Source organism: Myodes glareolus, chromosome 16 (assembly GCF_982192425.1).
Source record: "Myodes glareolus chromosome 16, mMyoGla1.1, whole genome shotgun sequence".
Taxonomy (NCBI): Eukaryota; Metazoa; Chordata; class Mammalia; order Rodentia; family Cricetidae; genus Myodes; species Myodes glareolus.
The window spans coordinates 73,458,658-73,486,022 of record NC_142041.1 but is presented as its reverse complement, the minus strand read 5'-3'; the positions used below and the strand labels follow the sequence as shown (position 1 = coordinate 73,486,022).

The 27,365-nt window shown below is 38.6% G+C and overlaps 1 protein-coding gene across 1 annotated transcript in view; it reads left to right on the top strand.

Moving 5' to 3' along the window:
• The window catches only part of LOC125390891 (solute carrier family 7 member 12-like), a 45,905-nt gene that overhangs the window by 3,134 nt on the left and 15,406 nt on the right, over positions 1-27,365 (top strand). The gene's annotated exons all lie outside the window — the stretch shown is intronic.

The following is a 27,365-nucleotide window of genomic DNA, read 5'->3' as shown; positions in this document are numbered from 1 at the left end:
ACTTTTTGTTGGGCTAAGTAATTTTTAGGGGTGTTCCCAGTGACCTTTCAGGTGGTCTTGTTCCAAAAAACCACATTAGTCTGGGAGAAATTCACAGGCTCTAATCCTCTGTTGAAATAAGAGCAGAACCTCATTTACAAAGCAACATATCCTTAGACCCTAATTCTGAAGTCAAGATACCTTTATGGTAGAAAATCTTAGCAGCCCATGCAATGAAATGTCTCTTTGTACTTAGTTTCTTCACAGTCAAAAATTCAAATAAAACTCAATAATATACATAATCCAGACTCTTTGTGTATATTCCATCTTTACATGGTTTATTTTCTTACTCTATTACTTTTTTACAAATTTAATATTTATGTTATTTTTATTCCTATAATCTATGACTGTCTGTAATTTTTTTTTCAATCTAGAAGTTGGGATTTTATGTTGAGTTTAGCTCCTAACATGCTTTATATAGTATTTATATATATTTATACATTTCATTTTATACATTTTTCATTTATTTTTATGAATTAGGTTGTCTTTTCAGTTCCACGGTACTTTTATCTCTACTGTTTATTTTCATTGAATATCACTTACCTCAACCTTTGCTTGTTTCATCTAATGCTCTCCTTTTCTGACTCCCAATATTTTACTCTCTGCTTGATTCATTCTATCTTTCTTTAATTTTTATAGTAGGGTTCTTAGAGTTTTTTCAACCTTACTTTCATTTTAGCTTGAGTTCTCTCTCTCTCTCTCTCTCTCTCTCTCTCTCTCTCTCTCTCTTTATAAATAATACATAGTGATTTATATCCCAAAATATATAAAGGCAGGACAGCAAGGTGTGCACCCACCAATGGAGACGGTGGGACTGATCTAATGGGAGCTCACCAAGGCCAGCTGGAATGGGATCAAATGAACATGTGATCAAATTGGACTCTCTAAATGTGGCTGAAAATGAGGGCAGACTAGAAGCCAATGATAATGACACCAGATTTTGTTTCTACTGCTTGTACTGGCTTTTTGGGAGCCTAGTCTGTTTAGATGCACACCTTCCTAGACCTGGATGGAGGGGGGCCTTGGAGTGACTGATGTGATTAAAGTTGTACACCATTATGGCCTGGCCTTTATGGTGGACTGGAATTGCTGCTTTGCACTCTGATCTTCAGGCTAGCTTTATTAAAAGATAAATGAAATACCATACTTTCTTCCCATTTTTGTCCAAAATAAAAAGTCTATAAATGTTATAAGAATAACTATGTACAATAAGTACAATAACTATATGCAAAGGCAATAAATATATCAACAATGTCTTGTCCATATACATCTGAAAAATTCAGAGAAAATACTTCATATCTATCCTATCTTGGGTTCAAAATCTTTTACCTAATTTACTTTCTATCATGCTTTTCTTTCTCCATCAGGCAAAAAAGGAAAACTCTAAGTACTTAGTCCTCAACTCCCTCAGAGACCCAAGGCTAAAATAATATTAATTAAGTAGGCAGGACGAGCAAGCAAACAACATCCAAAAATGTGAGAAATGACAGAAATATCTGGCTGCCTGAACAGTCACCCAAAATTCTTCTACAATATTGGAGTATGCATCTTTGCCCTACAGGCCAAGCTTATTTAACAGACTTTTCTGCAAATCAGGATTTTCTGAAGTGCATAGAAGCCTGTGAGAGACCACTCATGTAGTTTCATAATAGTAAAGGTTATTTGAATATTCCTCATTGATCTACATTCATCAGTTTTATCCCTGCCTTTCCCAAACCTTCTGCATAATCTAGAAGGGAATCGTGTTATGAATGTATTATTGTTCTTTGTAAAATGTTGTCTCTAGGAATGCCTTGGCTACAATCCCTTTTAAAGTGACCTTGTTTACCACAATTATAACATTTAAAATTTTGATTTTCCTTAAACCTCTGTGTTGGGAACCCTTCCCCAACCTCCTTGGTTATGGATGACCCTGAGTAGTGCCACACAAATAAGGACACAGGGGATGCAGAGTAGGAGATACAACTGCATACTTTATTACAAAGCCAGTGCTCTTTTTATAATACTTAAATCATGATTCAAACTAGGTTCCCATAATACATAAAAATGGTTTCATAGACTAGTCACTTGGTTTCAACTAATTTCAAGAGCTTTGTGCCCTAACTAATCTAAACAAAAAGCTTGGTGTTATGGAAAAAACTCTTGTTGTAATATAATATGTAAAAACACCTCATCAGAAGACAAACCACAACCTAATCAGAGCCTTGGAACTACAGTGCACATCTGTGTTTTCAAGGACTGACCATTAATAAGTCACCCTGCTGGTGGGAGAGGTTTGCCTTCTCCCAACTTGTTTTGCCAAGCTTATCAGCAAGAATGCTACCTCAAGTCTCCCTTGCACAGAGTTTCTGTGTAGTTCAAAACCGGCCCTCTACATCTTCTTCCTTTTTCCTTTTATAATGAGTTAGTTTGTCGATCCACATATTTAACAGCAATTCTTTCATGCTCAACTGATGAGGCTTAATAAGTAGTAAATAAAACAGTAGCAAAAGCAATCCTATAACAATGACTACTATCCCCATACTGCCAGTGGTGTGGGACAAACTTTGTATCCAGGCTTTAGGATTTAACCCCCTGTATTAAAATGCAGTCTTTCGATTTCCTGTCTTAAAGAATCATTGCCCAAAAAATAATCTTGCATCTTCTCCCACGCTAATACAGACTTATTAAAAGCTAAATCAGTAAAACAAAGAGTAGTGGAATTCCAATCACAAGGTAATCTTTGCTCATTTTCTAACATCATCACCTTTTCTCCAAGATACTGTTTGCTTTAAGGCATAAACTTCATTCTGCATCAATTTCATCTTGCTGGGACCAAAGTTCATGAGAATCTTTATGCAAAGCTTAAAGATTAGTCTGTAATGAATTGTGCAAGGCTTTTCCAGATACCGTGGTTAGCGTCACGAGTGAAGTTAGACCCAAAAATACAGCAACAACTGTTCCAATAAATTGTTTACTACCAGCAAGAAATTTCTTAAAAAACTCTACTGTTAACTGATTTAGAGGATTCGATGACCAAGGTCTATTTAAGTTTACAGGTAACCATATGGAGGGTCGTTGCTTCGCAATCATGATGGACTGACCATTTAAAGGAATAGAATTATTTAGCAAGTGTATAAGGTACAGTTGGATACAAGAAATATTTTCAGTAAAAACAAAGTTCCTAATTAGCAGTAGATAAGTCAAAGGAACACAGGCTGTAACATTCTAGCTTTTATACACAGTAAAATTATACACAGAAGCACTGGAAGCAGTTCCAGAAAAATGATCCATTGTAAAAGTACAGTCTTTAAGGCAGCAGCCAGCTTCCAAATATGCATCTGAGCAGCTTCGGGAAATTGTAGAGTAGTAATCCGAGGTCTACTTATCCCTCCATCTCCCCAGGCCATAAGCCGAGGACTGTTAACCGTCTCATTGTTCCTCGTAGCTGGAGCCATTGACTTTTGCAGAAGTTACCTTCAGTAAAGCACACATGGTCAGGAAAAGATTCTCGGCTGTAACAGGTTTATCACACCTCTGCAGAACAGTTTGACCATTAGCAGTGAGAGACTTAATTTGCCCCCAGGTAGGCAAAGGAGCTTTAACATGCCGATGAGGAAATTTTCTGGCCAATAACTGGGTCATCGCTGCCACTGGCACCTCAAGATTGTCCTCGTTTCCCCTCGATGCCATTCTTCTCTGCACAGCCATTCTAATCGGTCCTTCAGGCCTTGATGGAATCCACTACTGGTGGCCATTCTGAAAAGAAACAAGATCATACTCCCTTCTATCTACCAACAACTGTACCGGAACCCATTCAGCATCAGTAGCAGTTTTTGCCCAAATTTTCTTGAAAGGAGCTGGCTCCAAAGCCTGAGATCTTTCAGACACAAAAAAATCTTCTCCGTTCTAGTCAGAATGTCTTCCTGTGGTAAATTCAAAAAGTTTAAAATAAACAAATCTGATGCATAATAGTGCTAGGATTATTCTGTAAATCCCAAATGTCTTTCATACTCAAGTCCTGCATTTTCCTCCTTTTTAGTTTTTTAATTTGTTGCTATAAGGTAGAGTAGGCTCTTTCTACAATAGCTTGACCTTGAGGATTATATTCTATGCCAGTCACATGTTTAATTTCATATTGATCACAGAATCGCTGACATTTTTTAGAGGAGTATGCAGACCCATTGTCTGTCTTTATTATGGTTGTCACCCCCAATACTGCAAAAGTTTCAAATAAATGGGATTGACATGATTTGTTGTCTCCCCAGATAATGGTGTAGCCCATAACATGGAGGAGAATGTATCTATGGTCACATGAATATAAGATAACCGGCCAAATTCTGTTATATAAGTTACATCCATCTGCCAAATATGATTGGAATCCAACCCCTGAGAATTTGTACCAAGGATATTTGTGTTAAATGCAGGGGATGACAGACAGGACAGCTAGGAATAATATGCTTACCTTGTCTATAAGGAATCTTACATTGAATGCTGTGGGAGTACCTTCCGCTGCTTCAGCCAATAGTCGCTGAAGCACGAGCCCACAGTGCTGCGGGAGCGCCTTCCGCTCCGTCAGCCAATGGCAGCTGAAATACCAGTCCACTGGGGTGTGGTATAGCTCTCTTTAAAAGAAGAGTGGCAAGCTCAGCTTGGCCTCTTGGTTCCAGCGACTAGGTTCCCTTCCTGACGGTTTATGATGTATGTAAGTTTTACCCCCCAAAATAAATAGCCCTTTAAAAGACAACTGGTGTGGGATTGATTCACAATTAATTGAACATGTAAATGAGGAGCATTGGTGTGCAAATGTTGATGCTCATCCTCAGCCAAAGCAAAGTTTACAAGAGCATCAGCAAGATTATTCTCCTTTGTTAGATGTCCAGGTAATTTGATATGTGATCGTATATGCACAATAAACACTACATAATACCATTTTGCAGTAACTTTTGTAATGTTAAAAATAACCCTTGAAATATAGGAATATTAACATGAATAGAAGCAGTGCAGATGGTCTTTACAACCCAACTACATATTTGGAATCAGCTACTATATTAAGGACTTCAGTAGGAAATTCCTGCAATGCCTGTCCATAACCCATTCTGTTGCGCTGAGGAACAAGGAGATAATCGTGACCAAAACTGATTCAGTCCAATAAGTGGTTCTTGAACCATCAGTAAAGGCAGTTCAAGCTTGTGAAACAGGTTGTTCAGCTATAAGGTTATTAATGACAAAATGCTGCTCTTTAAAAAATTCCTTGCCCCTGCTTAGTACATCATCTCAAATCCTTGAGATGAATTTATTCCAGAGGCTGATATTGAGATTTTAGTAATATTAGTTTAATAGTACCCAGACATGAATTATTATTTATTGAAGGCATTAATGGACAAAATCCCCGTGATGACTGACAGAGAAATTTTCTTTTTTTCCCCTAACATTCCAGGGGAGGGGGGAAACAGGGATGATGTATTCATTTCTGTATTTACCTCCTGCTGACCTTAGGACATTGTTCTCAGGGCCCTGGAAGGCTAGAATGTTACTCAAAAGCAGTGAGGGAACTTAGCAGGATCTGGTTCATTGACAAGCTGAAGCTACAGCCGTCACATTGGCTGGATTTGTCCACATCAGGATTCAGCAAGGCCAGGATTTGTAGTCATTTGGAGCAGGCTGTTATCAGCAATTGAGGCTTGGATGTGTTTGTCAGCAAAGTGGAAACCCGGTAAAACAGATACAATCTGGGAACAGAAGTTAAATTTATGGACTCATTTGAAGCTTGTTTACTCATATTCTTAATAAATAAGGAAGGGGAAAGAAATATTCTAAATTTTATATACATCTAAAGCCATTATTTTTTACAAATTTTATATTTTTAGAATATCCTCTAAGACCCATATAATCTCCAAGCTTTTATGCATTCAAACCCTTACAACCTGTATTGATGTTCTCAGTTTTTTATTTATTATTTTTTTCAACCCTCTGAATTAATATAGACTCACAATAAAAGCATTTTGACCTGTGACTAACAATCATAGGAGCAGTTAGAGTACAGTTTTAATTTACCGACCATAGATGTGATGTTGAAGTTTTTAAGAAACATGTTTGGACTTCTCTATAGGAGTCTGAATAGCTAAGAGCTTTAGCATTATTATTTTATAAGAGGACAATCATATAGAACCTGTAACTCAGAGGATTGCTTGTATTTTGATGATTAATTATTAACTTGTATTTAGGACCTCAGTCTTCCTTTTACCTTTAAAGAATATGATTGCATAATTAACATAATTATTCTTCAGTGAAGAATCACCAGCCTTATCAATGGAGGAGTCAATCAAAATTAGCACAACATCATTAAATATTTATATTTTTTATAGTTTTTCTTAAAACTCATTATTGTCCATATATGATTTTTTTATATCATTTTAGTCTCTTGTTTGTCCCCTGGTCCTTTAGACAACATGTAAATCTCCATGAATGTCTCCTCTCGTGATTTTATCCAGCACTTCAGAACATTGCATAGACACATTTCAAACAAAAGCCAAATATATATGTATGTATGTGTGTATGTATCACAATAAAAAACCTTAAATTTGTAGTGACATATAAAAACCTGTACTAATGTGAAACTTTTGAAACCAGCAGTAGCTTTTTTTTAATCTTAACCAATATTAATTTTTACTCAGTTTCCTTTAAAGATGATAAGTATTTGTAACCCATTGGATCTAAATAATTCTGTGAAAACAAATGCATAATTTTCCTCAAACATAATGAATCTTTAACTAATATTTCAAATCAGCACTTTTAAAAGTACACAGGTGCCATCCAGAGGGCCTTCCGAGTGGTGAGTTGATTCGGGCCACGGCAGGGGCCCCGGCGAGCGGGAGCTAGGACTTTCCCCGACCCCATAGACTCCCAGGTCAGCCTGCCCTGCTGGCTCCACCCTGCTAGCTTCCCGCCAGCCATCCCAGCTTCCATCCAGAGGGCCTTCCGAGTGGTGAGTTGATTCGGGCCATGGCAGCGGCCCCGGCGAGGGGGAGCTAGGACTTTCCCCGACCCCATAGACTCCCAGGTCAGCCTGCCCTGCTGGCTCCACCCTGCTAGCTTCCCGCCAGCCATTCCTGCTTCCATCCAGAGGGCCTTCCGAGTGGTGAGTTGATTCGGGCCACGGCAGGGGCCCCGGCGAGGGGGAGCTAGGACTTTCCCCGACCCCATAGACTCCCAGGTCAGCCTGCCCTGCTGGCTCCACCCTGCTAGCTTCCCGCCAGCCATCCCAGCTTCCATCCAGAGGGCCTTCCGAGTGGTGAGTTGATTCGGGCCACGGCAGGGGCCCTGGCGAGGAGGAGCTAGGACTATCCCCGACCCCATAGACTCCCAGGTCAGCCTGCAGTGCTGTGTCCACACTGCTAGGCTCTCCCGCCTGCCATCCCAGCTTCCATCCAGGTACAAATTTCTATATTTCTCCCCTCCCACTGAGGCCATAAAATTTCCCCAGTTCAGCTGCCTTGCACACTGGGCCTGCTCTGTAGGGGCATCCCGGAAAGAGGGAGTGTCTGTGCTTCAATACCCTGCCTGGGGAAAGGTAGGCATTCTATCAGTGAACTCCCTGCCCAACAAGGGAACCTGACCCGATACCAGAAGCTCCAATAGAGAGCATTGGATCGAAGAGATGGGCAGACGCCAAGGCAAGACCTCCTCCAACAATCTGAAAAACAACATGAAAATATCAGATCCCAACGACCCTACAACAGAAGGATTTGAACACTCTAACCCAGATGAAGTGGAAAAAAGTGCCATTATGAAAGCAATAGAGTCCCTTAAACAGGATATGAATAACTCCCTCAAGGAACTGGTCGAGAAGTATAACAAAAAGTTTGAAGAAATGAGTATAGAAATGGATGAGAAATATAACAAAAAGTTTGAAGAAATAAGTAAATCCGTGAGTGATACCCTGAGAAACCAAGAAAAAACAATCAAACAAGTAAAGGAAACAGTCCAAGAATTGAAAACTGAAATGGAGGCAATGAAGAAAACACAAAACGAGAACCGGCTGGATATGGAAAACCTAGGTAAACGAGCGGAGACTACAGAATCAAGCATAACCAATAGAATACAAGAGATAGAAGAACGAATCTCAGATTCTGAAGATACCATAGAGAAAATAAATGCTCTGGTCAGAGAAAACGGCAAATCCAACAAATTCTCTTCACAAAACATTCAGGAAATCTGGGACACAATAAAAAAACCAAATCTAAGAATAATAGGGATTGAAGAAGGAGAAGAACTGCAGATCAAAGGACCAGAAAATATATTCAACAAAATTATAGAAGAAAACTTTCCCGACCTAAAGAACGATATTCCTATGAAGGTTCAAGAAGCATACAGAACACCGAATAGATTGGATTAGAAAAAAACATCCCCGCGTCATATAATAATCAAAACACAAAACATAAATATTAAAGAAAAAATTTTAAGAGCTGCAAAGGAAAAAGGTCAAGTAACTTATAAAGGTAAACCTATCAGGCTTACACCGGATTTCTCTATGGAAACCATGAAAGCCAGAAGATCCTGGATAGAGGTACTGCAGAAACTAAGAGACCATGGATGCAAACCCAGACTAATATACCCTGCCAAGCTACTGTTCACTATCAACGGAGAAAACAAAATATTCCAGGATAAAAACAAATTTAAGCAATACGTAGCTACTAATCCAGCCTTACAGAGAATATTAGAAGGAAAATCACTACCGAAGGAATCCAACATTCCCAACACGGCCTACAATAACTCGAACATCTAGCGACCATTCACAAGCACAAATCAAAGAAGAAAAACACATATACTCTACTACCTAACAAAAAAAAAAATGACCGGAGTCAACAACCACTGGTCATTAATATCACTTAATATCAATGGACTCAATTCACCTATAAAGAGGCACAGACTTAGAGATTGGATACGAAAACAGGATCCAACATTCTGCTGTTTACAAGAAACACACCTCAACCACAAAGACAGACACCTACTCAGAGTAAAGGGTTGGGAAAAGGTTTTCCAAGCAAATGGGCCTAAGAAACAAGCAGGCGTGGCCATTCTAATATCTAACAAAATCGACTTCAAACTAAAATCAATCAGAAGAAATGGAGATGGACATTTCATACTCATAACTGGAACAATTCATCAGGAGGAAGTCTCAATCCTGAATATCTATGCTCCTAATATAAAGGCACCCACATATGTAAAAGAAACTCTTCTAGAACTCAAGGCGGTCATCAAACCACACACACTAATAGTAGGAGACTTCAACACTCCTCTCTCACCAATGGACAGGTCAATCAGACAGAAACCAAACAGAGAATTGAGAGACCTATTGGAGGTATTGAATCAAATGGACTTAACAGACATCTATAGAACACTCCACCCAAATAGGAAAGAATATACCTTTTTCTCTGCAGCTCATGGAACCTTCTCGAAAATTGACCACATACTCGGTAACAAAGTAAACTTCCACAGATACAAAAAAATATTAGTAACTACCTGTGTCTTGTCAGATCACCATGGACTAAAATTAGAATTCAACAACAATGCTCCCCCCAGGAAGCCAACAAACTCATGGAAACTGAACAGTCAACTACTAAATCACCCCTGGGTCAAGGAAGAAATAAAGAAAGAAATTAAACTCTTCCTTGAATTTAATGAAAACAAAGACACAACATACTCAAACCTATGGGACACTATGAAAGCAGTGCTAAGAGGAAAGTTCATAGCACTAAGTGCCCAATTAAAGAAAGCGGAGAAAGCACACATTGGAGACTTAACAGCACACTTGAAAGATCTAGAAAAAAAAGAAGCTGATTCACCCAGGAGGTCTAGAAGACTGGAAATAATCAAACTGAGGGCTGAAATCAACAAAATAGAAACAGAGAAAACAATCCAAAGAATCAATGAATCAAAAAGCTGGTTCTTGGAGAAAATCAACAAGATTGACAAACCCCTAGCCAAGTTAATCAAACGGCAGAGAGAGAACATGCAAATTAATAAGATCAGAAATGAAAAGGGGGACATAACCACAGACACAGAGGAAATTCAGAGAATCATTAGATCTTACTATGAAAGTTTATATGCCACAAAGTTGGAAAATGTAAAAGAAATGGACATTTTTTTAGATAAGTACCATATACCAAAGTTGAACCAAGAACAGGTGAACAACCTAAATAGACCTGTTAGTCGCGAAGAATTAGAAGCTGTTATCAAAAATCTCCCTACCAAAAAAAGCCCAGGACCAGATGGTTTCAATGCAGAATTCTACCAGAACTTCCAGGAAGAGCTAATACCTATACTCCTTAACGTATTCCACAGTATAGAAACAGAAGAGTCATTGCCTAACTCCTTTTATGAAGCTACAGTTACCCTAATACCAAAACCACACAAAGACACAACCAAGAAAGAGAATTACAGGCCAATCTCACTCATGAACATCGACGCGAAAATTCTCAATAAAGTACTGGCAAACCGAATCCAAGAGCACATTAGAAAAATTATCCATTATGATCAAGTCGGCTTCATTCCAGAGATGCAGGGCTGGTTCAACATACGCAAATCTATCAATGTAATCCATCATATAAATAAACTGAAAGAAAAAAACCATATGATCATCTCACTAGATGCTGAAAAAGCATTTGACAAAATTCAACACCCATTTATGATAAAGGTGTTGGAGAGACTGGGGATACAAGGATCATACCTAAATATAATAAAAGCAATATACAGCAAGCCGACAGCTAACATCAAACTGAATGGAGAGAAACTCAAAGCCTTTCCACTAAAATCAGGAACGCGACAAGGCTGTCCACTCTCTCCATACCTCTTCAATATAGTGCTTGAAGTTCTAGCAATAGCAATAAGACAACATAAGGAGATCAAGGGGATTCGAATTGGAAAGGATGAAGTTAAACTTTCGTTATTTGCTGACGATATGATAGTTTACATAAGTGACCCCAAAAACTCTACCAAAGAACTCCTACAGCTGATAAACACCTTTAGTAACGTGGCAGGATACAAGATCAACTCCAAAAAATCAGTGGCCCTCCTATACACAAAGGATAAAGAAGCAGAGAGGGAAATCAGAGAAGCATCACCTTTCATGATAGCCACAAATAGCATAAAATATCTTGGGGTTACTCTAACCAAGGAAGTGAAAGACCTATTTGACAAAAACTTTAAGTCTTTGAAGAAAGAAATTGAGGAGGATACCAGAAAATGGAAAGACCTCCCCTGCTCTTGGATTGGGAGAATCAACATAGTAAAAATGGCAATTCTACCAAAAGCAATCTATAGATTCAATGCAATCCCCATCAAAATCCCATCAAACTTCTTCACAGACCTTGAGAGAACAATAATCAAGTTTATATGGCAAAACAAAAAACCCAGGATAGCCAAAACAATCTTATATAATAAAAGAACTTCTGGAGGCATTACCATCCCTGACTTCAAACTCTATTATAGAGCTACAGTATTGAAAACAGCTTGGTATTGGCATAAGAACAGAGAAGTCGACCTATGGAATCGAATAGAAGACCCAGATATTAACCCACAAACTTATGAACACCTAATTTTCGACAAGGGAGCTAAAGGTATACAATGGAAGAAGGACAGCATCTTTAACAAATTTTGCTGGCATAACTGGATGTCAACCTGTAAAAAAGTGAAAGTAGATCCATATCTATCACCATGCACAAAAATCAAGTCCAAATGGATTAAAGACATCAACATTAATCCGTCCACTTTGAACCTGATAGAAGAGAAAGTGGGAAGTAGTCTACAAGATTTAGGCACAGGAGGCCTCTTCCTAAGCAGGACCCCAGCAGCACAGACAATAAGAGAAACAATGAATAAATGGGATCTACTGAAACTGGGAAGCTTCTGTAAAGCAAAGGACACTGTCAGTAGGACAAAAAGACTGCCTTCTGACTGGGAGAAGATCTTCACCAACCCCTCATCAGACAAAGGTCTGATCTCCAAAATATACAAAGAACTCAAGAAACTAGGCACTAAAACTCTAATTAACCCAATTAAAAAATGGGGTACTGAACTTAACAGAGAATTCACAACAGATGAACTTCGAATGGCCAGAAGACACTTAAGGTCATGCTCAACCTCCTTAGCGATCAGGGAAATGCAAATCAAAACCACTTTGAGATACCATCTTACACCTGTCAGAATAGCTAAAGTCAAAAACACCAATGATATCCTATGCTGGAGAGGATGTGGGGTGAGGGGAACACTCATCCATTGTTGGTGGGAATGCAAACTCGTGCAGCCACTGTGGAAATCAGTGTGTCGGTTTCTCAGGAAACTGGGAGTCAACCTCCCTCAGGACCCAGCAATTCCACTCTTGGGAATATACCCTAAAGATTCCCGATCATACTACAAAAGCATTTGTTCTACTATGTTCATAGCAGCACTATTTGTAATAGCCAGAACCTGGAAACAGCCTAGGTGCCCCTTAATAGAAGAATGGTTAAAAAAGGTGTGGAACATATACACATTAGAGTTTTACTCAGCGGTAAAAAACAATGACATCTTGAATTTTGCATGCAAATGGATGGAAATAGAAAACGCTTTACTGAGTGAGGTAAGCCAGACCCAAAATGAGGAACACGGTATGTATTCACTCATAAGTGGATTCTAACCATAATTAAAGGTCTTTGAGCCTATTATTCGTGATCCTAGAGAAGCTAAATAAGAAGATGAACCTGATGAAGATTATTTAGCTATCCACCAGGAGGTAGGAAATAGACAAGAGTCCCAGGTAACCTCGGGTGCATGGGGGGGAGGGAGGGTCGATGGAAGGGGAGAAGGTTAGAGAGAAGGGAGTAGGGGAAGAAAGGGGAAAGCTTGGTGGCCTGGGATGGGGGGGGAGGGAGGAAGGATGAACAAGGGATCAGGGAAGATTATATTTCAACTAAGGGACCCATTTTAGGGTTTACAGGAGACTTGAGTATATATGGGATCCCAGGTCCAAGGAGAGATCCCCCAGATTGCTCTCTGGACAGAGGAGTGGGTGCCTGAATCGGCCGTGGCCCATGTCCATACTGATGTATATTTTGCTTATCACCATAGATCCTGCATCTGACGAAGGATGGCGATACAGTCGGAAACCCACATTGCAGCACGGGACTGAGCCCCCCGAGGTCCAAATGAGGAGCAGAAGGAGGAAGAACATGAAAAACGAAGTCAGTACTGCGAGGGATGCCATCACCCACTGATACAAGGGAACGGATCTGATGAGAGTTTACCAAGGCCAGTTGGACTGGGACTGAAAGAGGACGTGATCTAACCAGATTCTCCGAATTTGGCCGGATTCTCTGACTGTGGCTGACCCGAAGTCTTTCTGAAAAGCCATTGACTATGACACTGGGACCTGTTTCCTCTACATATAATGGATTTTGGGGATCCAGTCTGTTTGGACACTCACCTTCCTGGACCTGGAGGGAGGGGGAAGGAACTGGAACTTCCCACAGGGCAGGAAACCCTGACCGCCCTGGGGGACGAAGAGGGAGGAGGAGGGGGAGTAGGGGGAGTGGGAGGGTGTTGGGAGGGGGGGGTGGAAATGGAAACTTTTATAATTTAATAAAATTTACTAAAAAAAAAAAAAAAGAACAATCAAGGAGGAGTAATGACATCGGTCTCTGGCTTGCACATCCACACACTTACATGTGCTCACATCCCTGTACATATGTGAGCATGCCTACATGCATGCATAACACACATGTACATGAAAAAGAAGAATTTAAGTCTTTGTAGTAGTATTTTCCTAACCAATTTGAATATTCACATTTTATACATATTTGGGCAAATTATAGATTTCATGTTGATCATCTACATAATGAGAACACACTTTTATCAGGTAATTATATACATAATTGTACTAATTATTTCCCAAGCTGACTTTGTTTTCCTCCCTAATCTTATTTGTTTTACTCGTCCATTTTTGATATGTTTTGGCATAATTTTGTGACTTCCAACATTTGTACTCATTTTAATTTTGATATAAAATGATAAAATGCAAAAAAAAAAAAAAATAAAAGTACACAGGTTGGTATAACTCAGCATTTCTTTTTTTTAAAAGCAGTATCAAGACAGAGTAGGGTTAAATGGGAAATTGCTGGCCAGCAGAAAAGACCTTGAGACCTTGAGTGTTATCACAGTGAAGAAGAACTTAGGAGAGAAAAGAGGGGAGCAGCGCTGGTGGTCACAGAGTGTCCTTGACTGCCAGCATTCCTGAAAAAAAAATTGTTAACTTCTCAGGCCACAATCAAAGATTCTCTGTTACACATCCGTGCAGTTTTTCAACTTCAAGCATTCAATTCTCTGCCACCCCGTACACAAGTGCATGTCTCCCTGTAGTATCTCTGACCACATGGGCATGCACCTGCATCCCCTGCCCTCTGTAGGAGCTGCTGGCTGGCAGTGGGCCAGAGAAATGAAGGGAGGTAGCCAGTGTATTGCCTCACCTTAGAGAAGTTTTTCTTTCAGGACCCAAAGTCCTGGATCTGATGCAGTAAAAATGTACAGGAGGCTAGAAGCTGCCTGCCTCATCTCTTCCAGGATAATATCGGTAGTTTTGTCTTGTGCCTGATTTTAGTGAAATCATTTTGAGTTTCTCTATATTTATTCTTTCCATTTGATGCCGGCTGTCAGTTTGCTATATATTGCTTTTACTATGTTTAGATAAATTCCTTGTATCCCTCATCTGTCCATAAAATTTACCATGAAGGGGTGTTGGATTTGGTAAAATGCTTTCTCAACATCTAATGAGATAATCATATGTTTTTTTCCCCATCAGTTTATTTATATGGTAGATTACATTGATAGATTTTCATATGTTGAACCATCCCTGAATCTCTAGGATGAAGCTGATATGATCTTGGTAGATGATTTTATTTGATGTGTTCATGGATTCCGTTGGCCAACATTTTATTGAGTATTTTTGCATTAGTCTGTAATTCTTTCTTGATTCTTTATGTGATTTTAATATCAGTGTAACTGCAACCTCACAAAAAGAGTTTGGCAATGTTCCTTCTGTTTCTATTTTCTGGAACAATTTAAGTAGTACAGGTATTAGCTCTTCTTTGAAGTTCAGGTGGTTTCTGGTCCTGGGTATTTTTCTTGGTTGGAAGGCTTTTGATGACTGCTTCCATTTCCTTGCAGATTATAGGTCTTATTCAATTGTTCACTTGGTCTTGATTTAATTTTGGTAGGTGGTATCTATTAAAAAAAGTCCATTTCTTTTACATTTTCCAATTTTCTGGAGTACGAATTTTTGTAGTGGGCCTAATTATTCTCTGGATTTCCTCAGTGTCTGTTGTTTTGTCCCCCTTTTCATTTCTGATTTTGTTAATTTGGATGTTCTCTCCCTGCCTTTTGATTAGTTTGGATAAGTATTATTGATTTTCTCAAGGAAAAAGCTCTTTGTTTCTTTGTATTTTCTTTGTTTCCATTTTACTGATTTCAGTCCATAATTTGATTATTTCTTGTAATCTACTCCTGGGTGAAGCTGTTTCATTTTATTCTAAAGCTATCAGGTGTGCTGCTAAGTTGCTAGTATAAGATTTCCCCTTTCCTTTATGTGGGTGCTTAGTGCTATAAACTTTCCTCTTAGCATTGCTTTCATAGTGTTCCATGGTGCCTTCATTTTCTTGAACTCTAGAAAGAGTTTAATTTCTTTCTTTATTTCTACCTTGACTCAGGCGTTATTCTATTGAACACTGTTTAATTTCCATGAGTTTCTAGCCTTTCTGCAATTAGTATTTTTGTTTAATTCTTTCTTTAAACACGGTGACCATAATAGATACAGGGGATTATTCCATTTTTTTGTGTGTCTGTCAAGGTTCACTTCGTTACTGAGAGTATGTCATCAATTTTAGAGAGAGTCCCTGGAGGTCTTGAGAAGCAGGTATATTGTTTTATATTTGGGTGAAATGTTCTGTAGATGTCTGTTAAGTCCATTTGAATCATGAATTCTGTTAGTTTCTTGTTTTTCTCTTAAGCTTCTTTCTGTCCATTGTGGAGGGTGCAGTGGTGTAGTCTACTACTATTAGTGTGTAAACTTTAGTAATTTTCTTTACACATATTTTTGCTCTTGTATTTGGGGCATTGAGACTTCATCTTGATGTATTGTTTCTGTGATGAGTATGAAGTGTCATCTCTTCTGAGTGATTTTAGTTTGAAGTCTCTTTTGTCAGGTATTAGGATAGCTACACCCACTGACTTCTTAGGTCCATTTGATTAGAAATTTTTTTCCTATTACTTTACACTGGGTTAATGTCTCTATTTAAGATTGAGGTCTATTTCTTGTATACAACAAAAGGATGGGTCCTGATTTTGTATCCATTCTCTTAGCCTGAGTCTTTTTATAGGTGAATTGAGTCCATTGATATTAAGAGATATTAATGACAAGCAATTGTTAATTTCTGTTATTTTTCAGTTGTAACATTTGTGTGTTTCTGTCCTTGGGGTTTGTTGGTGTGAGGTTATCTGTTTCCTGTGTTTTTGTCTGTAGTTAAAATTTTTCTTCTAGTACTTTCTTTAGTGCTGGATTTGTGGATAGGTATTGTTTAAATCTGGATTTGTCATTAACAGTCTTGTTTTCTTCATCAATGGTGATTGAAATCTTTACAATGTATAGTAGTCTGACTTTCACATGTGATCTCTTAGTGTGTGTAGCACATCTTTCCACGACCTTCTGGCTTTCGGGGTTTTCATTGACAAGTTGAGTGTAATTCTGATTGGTTTGTGTTTGTATGCTACTAAGTCTTTTTCCTTTGCAGTTCTTAATATTCATTCTTTATTCTGTATGCTTAGTGTTTTGATTATGATATGGCAAGGGGAATTTTTTTATTGTCTAGTCTATTTGGTTTTCTGTAAGCTTCTTGTATGTTCATAGGCATATCCTTCTTTGAGTTGGGAAACTTTTCTTCTATGATTTTTAAAATATATTTTCTGTGCCTTTGAGCTGGAGTTCTTCTCCTTTTATCCCTATTATTCTTAGATTTGGTATTTTCATGGTGTCATAAAATACTTTTATGTTTTATGTTAATAGTTTGTTGGATATAATTCTTTCTTTGACCAATAAATCTATTTTCTCTGACGTATCTTAAACACTTGAGGCTCATGCTTTCTTCTATTATATTCTGTTGGTTATGCTTGCATCTGAAGTTCATGTTTGTTTAGCCAGATTTTCTATTTCTAGATTTCCCTTGGTTTGTATTTTCTTTATTGCCTCTATTTTGATTCTCATGTCTTGAACCATTTACTTCACCTATTTGATTGCTTTCTATTGGTTTTCTTGAATTTCTTTAAGAGATTTGTTGATATTTTGCATTTTTTATTTGTCTTTTTCTTCATTTCTTTGAGGGAATTTTTCATTTCTTCCTTAAGGGTATCTTATCTTTATAAAATTATATTTCAGATAATTTTCTTTTGTTTCTTCTCTGTTAGGGTGATCAGGTCTTCCTACTTTTATATATGACCACTGGGTTCTGATGTTACCTTCTTGCTTTGTTGGTTACTAAATGAATTTTTCCATTGATGCCTACACATTTTTTCCTCCAATTGATGCTGGCTATGTTTCTTTTTCTTTTTGCTTCAATCCTTGCAGTTGTTATCTGTGTCTTAGAAAGTTGCTCTTTGTCTGATTTGGGCAGTTGTTCTCTGTGTCTCAGGGTGCTCTCAAGGTCTCTCTTGGCCTGCTCTCTTGACCCCTTCTGTGTAGTTGCAGCCTTCAGAGCTCCTCTGAGTTTCTAGGAAAGGGTGGGTTTGGGGGCAATGTGGGACTTGTAACTTACAGGATCCTATGATGGAGCGAGAGTGTTGAAGCAGCCTAACTCCAGGAAGTTTGCCTATTGGGTGGCTTCTGAAGCTGAGGTAGGTGGGGGAGGGTCCTTTCAAACAGACTTCAAAATATCTATCTTTGATCAATCTCAATAAACAAATCACTGATAAAATCTATTTCAATTCATTTTTTTCAAAGTTTATTAAAATACACAAGTCTCCATTTCCGCCCCTCCTCCCAACACCCTCCCACTCCCCCCACTCCCTCCCCTCCTCCCTCTCCATCCCGAATAACAGTCAGGGTCTCCCGCCCTGAGGGTAGTTCAAGCTCCTCCCCCCTCCCTCCAGATCCAGGAAGGTGAGCATCCAAACAGACTGGATCCCAAAAATCCAGTATATGCAGAGGAAACAAGTCCCAGTGTCATTGTCAATGGCTTTTCAGGAAGACTTCGGGCCAGCCACATTCAGAGAATCCGGCCTAATTCCGAGAATCTGGCTGGATTACATGCTCACTCAGTCCCAGACAACTGGCCTTGGTGAACTCTCATTAGATCAGTCCCCTTGTATCAGTGGGTGATCGCATCCCTCGCAGTCCTTATTTCCTTTTTCATGTTCTTCCTCCTTCTGCTCCTCTTTTGGACCTTTGGGGACTCAGTCCGGTGCTCCAATGTGGGTCTCCGTCTGTATCGCCATCCCTCGTTGAATGAAGGTTCCCTCTGATCTTGCCTTCCTTGCTCACGTTTCCTTTCCTTCTGCTTCTCATTTGGACCTAGGGAGTTAAGTCCAGTGTTTCAATGTGGGTCTCCGTCTCCAACTCCATCCATCGCCAGATGAAGGATCTATGGTGATAAGCAAAATATTCGTCAGTATGGTTATGGGCCAAGGCCAGTTCAGGCTGGTATTTCAATTCATTTTTATGACTATTTCCTCCCATGTTAGTGAGGCTTAGTGAAATGGATTAACTAAAATATTCGGCAGATCCTGAGTGCCTACAGTGGGCAGCAGGTCATGAGACCATGCCATAGATCTCCGAAGGCAACTGGTTCTGGGGTACCTGGGCACAAGCAAGAAAAAAACATGAAATGCAATAAACCCGCTTTGGAGTTTATTGGAGGGGGTACATGCAGGCCCGGGAATCAGTGTGCAGAGAGAGAGACAGAGAGAGAGAGTGAAGGGAAGAAGGGGTGAAGTAGGGAGAGGTAGAAGCTGTCTCTAAGAGAGAGAGAGAGAGAAAAAGAAGAAACTCAGGCAAACAGGAAGGAAGATCTGCCTGCCTCAGTGGATGGGGGAGGAAGTGGATGTGGATTGTCTCTTAAAGAGAAAGAACAGATTATTACATTCCCATCTCTTTTTTATAATAAAAAGGTAGGAGGTCAGGCACCACAGGTTAAGGGAATTGGGACTGCAGTTTCTCAAGACTGCTTTCTGCTTATTTGTGGGTGTCATATTTGGGGGAAACCTGAGAAGGCTGGGTGCTGGTCACATCCTGGTGTACCTGGTCTGTCTGAGCCTGAGAGTCTCCATTGTCCATCTCCTCTCAATAAGGGAGGTTATGTCTCGCCCTTCTCTCTCTCTCTCTCTCTCTCTCTCTGTGTGTGTGTGTGTGTGTGTGTGTGTCTGTCTGTCTCTGACATAGAAGGGTCTTCTATCTATCTGTTGCTTTCATTTCTTAATTAATAAAAAAACTGCTTGGCCCAATAGGTCAGAATATAGGTAGGCGGGGAAGACAGAACAGAATTGTGGGAGAAAGAAAGCAGAGGCAGGCAGTCGCCATGAAGCTCTGGTCCAAGACGGACGTGGGTTAGAATCTTCCCGGTAAGCCATGACCTTGTGGTGATATACAGATTATTAGAAATGGGTTAATTAATATGTGAGAGTTAGCCAATAAGGGGCTGGAGAAAATGGGCCAGGCAATGTTTAAACAAATACAATTTGTGTGCGGGAGCCAGGTGGGACGAAAAGCAGGCCTGCTTGCTTCCTCACTACATGTCTCTCTGCTCTCCTCCCCTTCTCCCTTTCCCTTTCATAACCCACTAAATAAATATCCAACCTCATTCTGCATGGCATGCCTATCTGTCTTTTGCCCACCCCCGGGACCAGCTGCCTTCAGTGACTTGCAGCATGATCTCATGTTCTGTCCCTGCCTGGGACTGGCTGCTCTGTGGCCCGCTGCCTGCCCCTGCTTGGGGACCTGTGGCATGGTCTCTACCCACTGCTGCTACTCAGGATACACACATTTTAAAATTAATCCTTTACATTGGTGCCGTGAGACTCGGAAGGCTCTCCTACCCCAAGTTCCTCTTCCAGGGTCGGGATCCAGAACCAGGTATTATTTTTGCATAACATCCAAGTGTTCTATGTGCCTGAGCATGATTTCTACAGTGTGATTTGTATGCACACCACCGGCTTCAGTTGGTGAGTTTTCCCCATTCTGGTCAGCTGATATTCATCTCTGAATTGCTTCTCTTTGCTAAAATTGTGTTTGGAATGGCCCGGGGCTGATCCACCCATGACTGGGGGTCCAGGGTCCTTAAGATTCTTCTGTCTCCTTTTTTTTTCTTTTTTTCCCCCTCACCATGAAAGGCCACTTGGAGCAGCCTCTGGCCTTTCTGGGTTCTGAATAGTCCTGACCAGATCCATCCAGGCCTTACCATCCCACTCATGGCCAGGGGACGCCATCCCATGGGTCTTGTAAAGGTAGTACTGATTCACACCCCACCCATAGTCAAGAGATGTCTCACTGTGTACCTTGTGGTGTCATTGTTTTGTGGGTTTTCACGGTTTCAGCAATGGGTAACAAGTTATGCATGTCCATCCTACTTGGGATGGGTGCCTTTTAGAGGGCATAAAACCACAGACCTTAATACCCTACGTTTTCATGTACTACCTCACTCTGATGGTGTCCAGAGGGCTCCACTTTTATGAAAGCTTTCTAATTGCTGTCAGTTGGAGTTTTTTAACTACTGTCGATGCCCAGGCAAATGAAAGGAGTTTCTTTAAACTGTCCCTGCCACTACTGCTGCCAACAAGGTTGGTCAGATCCACAAGATGGCTTTTTTTCAATTGTAGTCTTTTGCTACCCTCTTCAGCTTGTGGCATGGCAACTCAGGCACAGGATAGATCATGCCTCTGTGTCTCTCTTATTCCCTGCTTTTTCATACAACATGTGACTGCTGCCATTTTGACTGAGGTCAGACTACCTTACCACCATCTTAACTGAGGTCAGGTGACTTCATCCTCATCTTAACTCAGTGGCTTTTCTATACAACACGTGACTGCTGCCATTTTGGCTGAGGCCAGGTGACTTCACCACCATTTTAACTGAGAGCCAGATTAGGTGACCAAGTTCTGCCATCTTTACTGAAGTATACCCTGCCTGGTCCCCAGGTTTACTTATGTTTTTGTCTCTAAATTCTTCCAGTTGACTCTTTTGCATGAGTGCTTTGTGCAGTGGCATGCTTTTGGTAGGGCCCACCAAGAGCATCCCCTTCACCCAGTTCCAGTTCACTGTCTGTGTGTGTTCATACATGTAACTTCAATGCACCTATGTTTACTGTTAAATGTTATAATTGTCTGTTCATTGCATCTCATTCCAGACTACAAAACAATAAGTCGAATGTTTTAAACTGGTATGTACTTTTAAGTCTCTTACAAAAATACTTTATATTTAATCCAATCCTCATTTAAAATACATTAAGACATTCTATACTATTGTTAGTTCTTCCATAAACCTTCTATTGCAAGCAGTTTTTTCTTCTTTCTCTCTTTTTTATGAGTATAAATCTTATCTGTTAAGTTAAGAGCCAGTACATTCAAGGTTGGACCCAGCTCTCTGGGCAGATTCTATACTGTATCTCTACCAGATAAACAGCCCTTAACTGCTCAGAGAGCTAAGGAATATGGCATTTAAATATTTAATTATTAAAAATCTTTTCATAACAGAAAGAGTCAGTTTGCCTCCTAACAGCAGCACTCTACTTCCTCCAAAGAAGACAGAAGACAAATTGTCACAGAACAACATCCTTCTGCAATCTGCTTCGAATGCTAAGCGCTGACCACTGGGGAAACTGCCTTTCATCTAAACTGAAGATCTTCAGACATGGACAGAATTGCTGGAATCAACAGCCTAGCTGCTCAGGTCAAAGTAGGCTTGTCTTTCTACAGATTTCTTAGCCTACAGGGTCTTCTGGAGCCTGGCAGGTCTTATGCCAAACAGCAAAAGGCAAATATGACCTTTAGTAATCATGGAGTACCCTGAGGGGTTGTTCTAGGTGCCAATCAAGTAAGTTTTCTGTCATTTTTTAATCAATAACTCAGTTAAAATTTTATCATTCTCAAAGATCTTTGATGCAGTTTGACAGCTGAGAGGTTTGTCAGTTTAAAAGACCAATCTCACCAAATAAATTTTAATCAAATACAAATACAAGACCCACAAGTTATAAAGGTGTGAGGACAAATACAGGTTATCAAATTTCTCTGTCATGCTGCCTTTCATAGTCTTAAAAATACTTTTCATTGTGTAAAAAAGATCTGTCACAGCCATTCTGATATAAATATGCTACTATTTATACAATGTATATGTTTAAAACTTCTGTTTTCACAAACTCAAAAAATTCATGTGAGTTCCAGGAATCCAAACTGAAGGATCCACCTTAAACAACAGGTCAGATACACCCCTCTCAATTCCCTGGTCCTGTTTTTTTTTTTCTAAACCTAACTTTGTCCTCTGTTCTCCCAATAACTTAAACAGGTATAAGAGACAACAGACATTTCCACACCACAAACACCGGACAGAAACAAACAGATCAGCTATGTCAGGATGTGACCATCACCCAGTTTTCTCAGGTTCCCCCCAAAGTTGATGCTCACAAAAAGCAGGAAACAGTCTTGAAAATTTGCTGCCCCAATTCCCTTAACCTGTGGTGACTGACATCCTGCATTTTTATTTTAAAAAAGAGATGGGAATGTAATGATGTGTTCTGTCACTTTAAAAGACAAGCCATGCCCACTCCCTTCTCCATCAGCTTCTGTCTCTCCCTTTTGTCTCTCACCTCTCTTCTCTCTCTCTCTCTCTCTCTCTCTCTCTCTCTGTCTGCCTCTCTGCTCTTCTCCTCTTCTCCCTTTCCTTTCCATAACCCACTAAATAAATATCCAACCTCATTCTGCATAGCGTGTCTATCCATCTCTTGCCCATCACCTGTGACCAGCTACCTTTGGAGAACTGCGGCATGGTCTCATGCACCATTCCTGTCTGGGGACCTGCAGCTACTCGGGATCTGTAGCATTTTTTAATTTATTCATTACACTTAGCATCTTCTCTCTAGTTTTTAACCATTTGTATTTCCTCATTTTGGAGCTGTCTGCATTGTGATTTTAAATTGATTTGTGGCCACACTGGGTAGACTGAAGACAGTATTCTATCAATTTTGTTGATAATTCATGGATTGATTGCCAATTACATTTATTTTTTATGACTTAACTTTTTTGGAGGTATAGTTAAAAAGACTGAGGGATTTTTGATACAAAAAGACACAAATTTATTTAGTTTCTCAAATATAATCCATTACACATAATTTTTAGGACACCTGAAATTTTTCTTTCTAACAAACAATGTATATAGATTTACAAATCTATTTATATCTATGTTTTCATCTCATCACAATCCTATACTGTTTGGAAAACTAAATTTTTATAAAACCTACAGGAATTATGCCAAGTAAGTTAGTTACCACATTGAATATTAAATCTTTAGCCACATAAAAATAATCATTTATATAACTATCAATTCAGTTATTCAATAAATGCTGAGTGCAATCTCAGAAATATAAATAGAACAATGAAATTATAAATACAAGTTTATTCTTTTAAATTATCTGTATTTCAGTAAAAACAAGGAAATAAAAACTAATAGGTAAACTAATGAAAAAAACAAGAAAATATATTCTGCAACAGCTGCAAATAAATAACATAAAATCTATATCTAATGGAGATATCTATGAAACAAGAAGTTAAAATATGGATTAAGAATAATAAAATTCAAGAAGTAAAAGGGTATGATTTTATGTGGGGTAACTACCAATGTATCATAAATGTAGGAATTATAGGATCATGAAAGAATTGTAAGATCATTAATTTAATTGTTACCATTGTACAAAGAATGACTTAGGAGGTCTTTGTCCATTTCTATGAGAGTTTATCTTAATCATATTGGTTTATATGGAATCCCTATACTGTATGGCAGGCCCCACTTCCTGAGCAGGGTATTCTGGAATGCTTGACAGTGAAGAGAGTAAGGGGATCACTAACATGCATGCTGTGGTGATTCGATGAAAATGGCCCCCAAAGGGTTGGGCCCTATTAGATTTGACCTTGTTGGAGTAGGTGTGGTCTTTTTGGTGGAAGTTTCATTGGGGTTGTGAGCTTTGAGGTGTCAGAAGCTCAAGATAGGTCTAGTGATTTTCACTGCTGCCTGTTGATCCAGATTTAGAACTCTCAGCTACCTTTCCAGCATCGTGTTTGACTGCATGCAGCCATGCTTCATGACAAGACAATAATGGACTACATCTTTCGACTCTGAGCTGGCCCCAATTAAATATTTTTTTTTATAAAACTTGTTGTGGCTATGGTGTTTTTTCACAGCAATTGAAACCCTAATGAAGACACATGCATTTAACTGTCTATACTTCTTGAATATTGATGCAATGTCTACAGCTAACTTAATTTCCTGCTGCTGTGGCTTCCCAGTAATAATGATGCTCTGTAATCTGGAAATCTCTCCTAAAATAAAGCCATTATTTCATAAGTTGTAAGGATATTTTATCACATCAATTAAAAAAGTAATGAGATAAGAGTTGGCATCATAACTTTGGTCATCTCTGTAATAAGCCTGACCAAGTGCATTTTAAGCCTATGTAATTTTTTGGAGGAATGTAGAGGCATTTAGTATGTTGAGCTAAAAATGCTACAGGATTTCAAAAGCAGAATGTAATGAACTGTGCTAATGAGTACATTGAAAAGACTAATGCTGAGAAAAATGTGGACACTGACAGTTCAGCTTCTGAGCTTTAGAGGGAAACAAGGAATTTATTGAGAGATGGTAGGGAGACCATGTTTCTGATACTTTGGCCTAGAATCTGGCTTTATTCCACCAATACACTTAAAATATGAGTAATGTAAATAAAATGATGAAGATCATGCAATGTTTGTCTTTACTGATTTGGTTTAGTTCATATGGGTAACATTTTATAATTCCGCCCATGTACCTGAAAATTTGATAATTTCCTATTTCTTTATTGTTTAATAGAATTTTTCTATTTTACCTATAAATCATATAGGACTTCTTTCTAGAAAGTTCAGCATTTCAGGAGATACATTGATGCCTTTGATATACTTGCAGTAACTTTTTAAATAGGGTTATATATTTAGGGACAATATTATTCTTCCTACAGGTAGACAACCAGTTTTCCAAACACCACTTGTATAAGATGCTATCCTTCCTTCAGTGTAAGCTTTCAGATGTTTTGTCAAATATGAGATGGTTGTAGCTATTTAAGTCTTTTATTTTGTTAAACCTTTTATTTTGCTTCATTGGTCTATATGTCTGTTTTTTTTGCCAGTTGCATCCTGGTTTTATTATTACATCTCTGTAATAAGTCTTAAAATGTAGAATAATAATCCTTTCAGCATTGTAATTACTACTGCTTGGCTAGCTATTTTGGGTCTACCTGAATTTTAGGTATTTTTTTCAATATCTATCAAAAATATCATGAATGATGGGTATTTTGATTGAATTTGAACTGAATCTGTTTATTTCTTTTGATAGAATGTTTTCTTCCGCAATATTAATTTTACCAATCCTTGAGCATGGAAGATCGCCCAATATTCTAGTGTTTCTCTGCTTCTTCAGAATTTAGTTTTCATCGTAAAGTTCTTTCACTTCCTTGTTTAGAATGATTGTTAATATTTTTGATGCTAATGTGAGTGGGAATTTTTCCATTTCTTCAGCATGCTTTTTGGCACATAGAAAGGATGTTGTTGTTGTCTTATTAAAATATCTCACAACAAGTTTAATTTTTGTTTGAGTTTTGTTCAGAAATTCTCTCAATTAAATTCTATTTTTAAATGCTGAAATTTTTCTTAATGCAATCATCAGTTTATTAATGTGTAGTCTTAATTTCAGAATTAATTTATATTCTTTATTGAGTTTATTGATGACATTTATTATTTTTACTTTGAAATCACTGTCTTGTGTGTCATCTATGTTCCATATAAATTGGGAGGATTAATTTTTGGAGAAGGCATATTGTACTTATTTATGTTGGTGATGATTTGGATGTAACATTGTATCTTAATTTAAGTCATTGTTAGCTTTATTTAGTATGGATTATATATTTTGTAAAATCTATCTATTGTCTGTCTGTCTATCTATCTATCTATCTATCTATCTATCTATCTATCTATCTATCTATCATCTGTTGATCTGCTTGTCTCTCTGTATCTCTTTATGTTTGTCAATCTGTCTGTATATTTATCTATCATCTACCACTACTTTTAGTGAGATTTTGGATTTTCAATAGCCCTAACATGAATTTTTTGGTAGGCAGATTATTGCCTAAGGATAAAGTTTCACGAGTACTTGCTGGTGAAATGCTTCTAGATTGGCTTGATCAAAATGAAGTTTCTGAATGAAGAAAGAAACCCTCCATTAAATTAGCTGGTTCTCACCATAGATCCTTAAAAATGTTGGAAGAATTACACATTTAATCACGGGGCCATGAAAGCAGGCGTCTGTTCTGTTCTCAGTTATGTTCTCAGCTTATGTCACAAAGTAAGAATTAGAGCTGCCTGAAGAGGACACACCGGGCTCCTGTGAAGTCCACGTGTGCCAGGATTTATGGTGGATTATAAATTTTAAACAGTGATTTTCTCACTTGACAGTATATCTGTGGAAGGGAAAAAAGAGAAGGAAGCCTGTATAATAATACTTATGCCACACAAAATGAAACTGATCGATATGATTATCGGCATGTTAATGTCACTTAGAGCCTTCAAAGTTGGGAATTTGTTATGCACCATTGTTACCCAAAATAGAGAAAGGCAGTTCTCCAAATTCTGACCTCACATAATTTTGTTTAAACCTTTGTGAAAAAAAACAGAAGAGATATGTTTATATTGTTTATATTGGCTACTCCTTGCTTATAAAATTGAATGTCTCTTTTTCCATGATATAATTTGGTGAAGAATATTTAAATTTTAAAAACTTTTATTTTTAAATTAGGATCATAGAAAATGTCAATATTCAAATGAAATTTGTCTGCCAAAGGAGCAGAATTAATGATTTAAGGAAGTTAAAGAAGTATCACACGTTTTTTTCTTTTTCTTTCTTTTTTTTTCTTTTTTTTTTTGGTTTTTCAAGACAGGGTTTCTCTGGGTAACTGCTCTGATGTTCTGGCTGTCTTGGAACTAGATCTTCTAGATCAGACTGACTTTGAACTCAAAGAGATCCACCTTCTTCTGCCTCCTGA